We start from the raw sequence: 5,627 nt of genomic DNA, 5'->3' as shown, positions 1-5,627 counted from the left end.
ATAACGAGGATTCAACCAATGCTTGGTCTGTAACGACCCAACTCTTTATACTAAGCTAAGGTCATTACTAAAAGGAAACAATAATAAGAGACGCTTTTTTGAAAGGAGGAAAACTAAATTTTCAATAAAAGCAGAATGCTGAAAACACTGATACATAGACACGAAAGAAAAACTGAGTCCCCATATGGCATGTCACGGATCATTCTCTGTCGCTCGCCATCTTTCCTCTACCTTTACCTTCGCCTGAAATATTAAACATAGCAAGAGCGAGTATAAACATATACTCAGTAAGGGACCCACTACTAGTCCCACTAGGTGTCTGTTAACTTCCCATTAGAGTCCTATAAAAAAGTACTCTTGAACTGGCACGTTCTCGAACACATGCAATCTGTGATCCCATAGGAACATATCTGGTCTTTAGTGAACCCAAAGGAACACCTGGAAAAAAAATGATCTTTAGTGTACCCGAAGGAAACACTAAGACAATCGGGCTGTGAGTGACCCCGTTGAATCACTCGTAATCATGTCTATGTCAATGTCAATGTCATAATGGACTGGTAATCCCGTCGGACTACATAGTCATAAAAAAATGTGGTGATCCCGAGGGACATCTATATGGGTACGACTCTAATAGACAAAATTAACATAACGCCCATCCATAGCATGTAGCATAATATAACATCATAAACATGACATGAGTATTAATCTTAACATCCTTAATCATATGATTAATATACCATGCATCATCATCAACGTAAATCATTCATAAACATAACATCAGTCATCATCATCAATCATCCATATAATGACAGTCATTATCAATAGCATAATATCAATCATCATCTATAGCATCGCATTATGCATCTTAGCTACCATCAATGCATAATCATAAATACATGCAGTCTCTTAACTTCAGTTCGAAGGTCTAATATGAGAATCTCTTACCTAGAGATTTTAGCCAAACAAAGTACTCCTTAGCTGACAATAAAAATTTTCCAATTAACTTGATCCTAATCATAAAAGGAAATTTCAGTATCTTAATTAATGAAATTAGCAATTGGCTATCATCCAAAAATTCTCCCAAATTAATTAACTTTCTAAAAAAATTAGGGTTGAAACCAACTCAACCTTGATTGGGAAAAAAATCCAAGATTTAAATCTAAAAAAAAATTAGCCAATTGAACCTTTAAAGAAACCTCAAATAGATCCAAAATTAAATTAATAAAATATTAATTTAATTTCATTAGCTTACCAAGGTTACTCAAATGGAGGTTGAAAATTTATCTTATCCTTGATGGGAAAAATTCATCACTTTAAATCTTCAAGCTTTCCAAAGAGACCAATCTTAACTACAACTGGTGAGATGGTAGCGGCAGAGGGTTATCTTAGAGAAAAAGATGAAAAACCCTTTTTCTTTTTCCTTTTCTTTTCAACTTAAGCATTCCAATGTTATTTATAGACCCAAATAATAACAATAATCTTTATTATTATTATTATTATTATTATTATTATTATTATTATTATTATTATTATTATTATTATTATTATTATTATTATTATTATTATTATTATTATTATTATTATTATTATTATTATTATTATTATTATTATTATTATTATTATTATTATTATTATTATTATTATTATTATTATTATTATTATTATTATTATTATTATTATTATTATTATTATTATTATTATTATTATTATTATTATTATTATTATTATTATTATTATTATTATTATTATTATTATTATTATTATTATTATTATTATTATTATTATTATTATTATTATTATTATTATTATTATTATTATTATTATTATTATTATTATTATTATTATTATTATTATTATTATTATTATTATTATTATTATTATTATTATTATTATTATTATTATTATTATTATTATTATTATTATTATTATTATTATTATTATTATTATTATTATTATTATTATTATTATTATTATTATTATTATTATTATTATTATTATTATTATTATTATTATTATTATTATTATTATTATTATTATTATTATTATTATTATTATTATTATTATTATTATTATTATTATTATTATTATTATTATTATTATTATTATTATTATTATTATTATTATTATTATTATTATTATTATTATTATTATTATTATTATTATTATTATTATTATTATTATTATTATTATTATTATTATTATTATTATTATTATTATTATTTTTATTATTATTATTATTATTATTATTATTATTATTATTATTATTATTATTTCCTTTTCCTTTTAGGATATATATATATATAATACAAAAAATATACATATATCTTTATTGGACTAGTAATGGGTCCCTTACTGAGTATATGTTTATACTCACTCTTTCTATGTTTAATATTTCAGGTGAAGGTAAAGGTAGAGGAAAGCTGTCGAGCGACAAAGAAGGATCCGTGACATGTCATATGGTGACTCAGTTTTGCTTCCGCGTCTATGTATCAGTGTTTCAGCATTCTATTTTTATTGAAAATTTAATTTCCCTTCTTTCAAAAAAATGTCTCTTATTATTGTTTCTTTTTAGTAATGAAGTTAGCTTAATATACAGAGTTGGATCGTTACAGTTGGTATCAGAGCGTCAGCTTTTAAGTTCTACAGACTAACTTACGATGTGAGTCTTTGATTTTGTCCCTATGGCTATTACGGTCCTTCGTCACTTAACAGGTATGTATTTTATGATACATGATTTTGAATATGCACATGATCTTGCCTGTATTAAACTAGAACTGCATGAATGTTATGATTTAATGGTGATGGATTTGGTGGTGAAATTTAAAAACAATGTCACCACGTAGAGGTGCTCAACAGGGTGGTTGAGTAGGCAAAAGAGTAGAACGTCATCAACCTGATGAATTGTTTTATGACTGAATATCTAAGAAATAAGTTTTATTGGTGGTTTTAAAGGGAACTAAATGCATGGTTAAGTTCAAGTATATCAAGCACATTTAATTGTGTTTAGAATTGAGATACTGGAGAAGGAACAAAGCAAACTTTAGTGCATACTTATTTTGATGAGACTTCAAGCATGAAGGATAAGTTACAGCTAGTTTAAAGTATAAGTGATGAAATAACGAACTCCTTTACAATAACTAGCTAAGTTGATGTTATTAAGAAAGCCAATAGTTGGACATGAGTTTGAATTTTATCAAACAAGAAAAAGTAAAACTAGTGAGTTCTAAAGAATGTTAAATGGTGGAGAATGCCTTATTTATGGTCGAAGTTCGAAGTTGGAAAATAGAACGTAGTTTTTGAATGGTTATGAATTAAGTTTCACTTGGATGAGTGAAAAAAAAAACAAGGAGAGAAGGAATTTTCCTTGGATTTAGTGGTTTCACAAAATTAAGTGTAAAGGAAAGAAAAGTATTTGAGAAAAGTAATATTTTGTCAAGTGAAGTGAAGCGTTATGCAACATGAGACTTGCACTTAGAAAAATTTTATGGGAAAATCACCAAATTGAGAAGGCTACTTAGGAACAAGAGGATGATAAAGGAGCTCGATACTTGAAATTGTTCAAGAACTAAAACTTTCAATGACAAAATTTTCTTAACGAGGGAAGATTGTAACACCCCAAAAATTTAAGGAACTTATTATTGGTATTGCATTAAGTGGAATTGGAAGTTAAGGAATGTATTCGACTGTTTTGTGTTGCATTAATTAAATATATATACATGGGTGTGTATGTTTAACTAAAGATTATGGAGTTTGGTAGAAATTGTTATTAATTAAGACATGAGAACCCTGTATCCCAAGTTGTTCAAAGTTTAGAACTTTCGAGGACGAAAGTTTCTTAAAGAAGTTAAAGAAGGGAATATTGTAACGTCCCAAAAAATTAAGATAATTTTAGAGTTAATTATCTTAATTTTATTTAATTAGAATTAATTTATTGGGTGTTATTTTGAATTCCATTTAATGAGAATTATTTGATTTATGTGGGAATTGAAATTAATTAAATATTTGTTGGATGAATATTCAATTAATTAGAAGTTTTGGCATGTGGTGTTTGTTGAGATTTTGATTATGTTATGAGGATTAAGTAAAGTTGTGGATTTTTAGTGTTATTGAAGTTGAATTAAATTAAATAATTCTAGAGGTTATTTAATTAAATTGTAGAGTGGAAAGTTTGTTGGAGATTTGATAATTATATGTATGTGTGGAAATATATATATATATATATATATATATATATATATATATATAATTATTATGTTAAAGAAAAAAATAATTATATTTGTTGAAATATAATTATTTAAGAAAAAGATAATTGTATTTTGGAGAAAGTGATTTTTAAGGCAAATAATCTAAGAAAGTGATTTATTAAGGGAGAAAAAGTAAAATAATTATAGTTTGGAAAAATATAATTATTTGTAAAAGGATAATTATTTTGGAGAAAGATAAATAATAATTAATTATTGTGGAAGATAATTAATTATTTTGGAGAAAGACAAATAATAATTAATTATTATGGAAGATAATTAATTATTCTGCATAAAGATAAATATTGATTCTGGAGTAGAGTTGTTATAGTTGGGTTAAGATAATTCATGTTGGAAGTTATGAGTAATTTATTGGAAAAGATTTGATTGATTAAATTAATTGAGGATTTAAGTTAATTTAAGATTTTGGAGGGAAAAGTTGGTTTTGGTGGAATTGGATTTAATTGATTATATATATATATAGATATATAGATATATATATATATATATATATATATTTAATTAATAATTTGGAAAAGTGAAGTTAATTATATGATGGAATATAATTCTATTTGTTTGAAAAAGAAAATAATTCATGAGGAGAGAGATGGTTGATTTGATTGGATGAAAAAGATATATATTTATTTAGAAAAGAGAATAATGGTTTAAATCAATATATATGTTTATTATCGATTTTGGTAAGGAAAAAATATATTATTATTATTATTAATGGTTATAAATGCCTAAGATTTCGTGCATTTAAGGAATTTATTGAGGAAAGATAATGAAAATAAAGATATATGTATATTTTTTGTATTATATATATATATATATATATATATATATATATATATATATATATATATATATATCCTAAAAGGAAAAGGAAATAATAATAATAATAATAATAAAGATTATTGTTATTATTTGAATCTATAAATAGCATTGGAATGCTTAAGTTGAAAAGAAAAGGGAAAAAAAAGTTTTTTATCTTCTTCTCTAAGATAACCCTCTACCGCTCTTTGGAAAGCTTGAGGATTTAAAGTGATGAATTTTTCCCATCAAGGATAAGAGAATTTTTCAACCTCTATTTGATTAACCTTCTATGTGATTAACCTTGGTAAGCTAATGAAATTAAATTAATGTTTTGTTAATTTAATTTTGGATCTATTTAGGGTTTTTTTAACGATTCAATTGGCTAATTTTTTTTTAAGATTTAAATCTTGGATTTTTTTTCCCAATCAAGGTTGAATTGGTTTCAACCACAATTTTGTTTTAGAAAGTTAATTAATTTGGAAGAATTTTTGAATGATAGTCGATTGCTAATTTCATTAATTAAGATACTAAAATTTCCTTTTATGATTAGGATCAAGTTGATTGTAGAAT

This window comes from Cucumis melo, chromosome 10 (assembly GCF_025177605.1).
Source record: "Cucumis melo cultivar AY chromosome 10, USDA_Cmelo_AY_1.0, whole genome shotgun sequence".
NCBI classification, from domain to species: Eukaryota; Viridiplantae; Streptophyta; class Magnoliopsida; order Cucurbitales; family Cucurbitaceae; genus Cucumis; species Cucumis melo.
The sequence above is the reverse complement of the archived record's forward strand: the minus strand, read 5'-3'. Positions refer to the sequence as shown.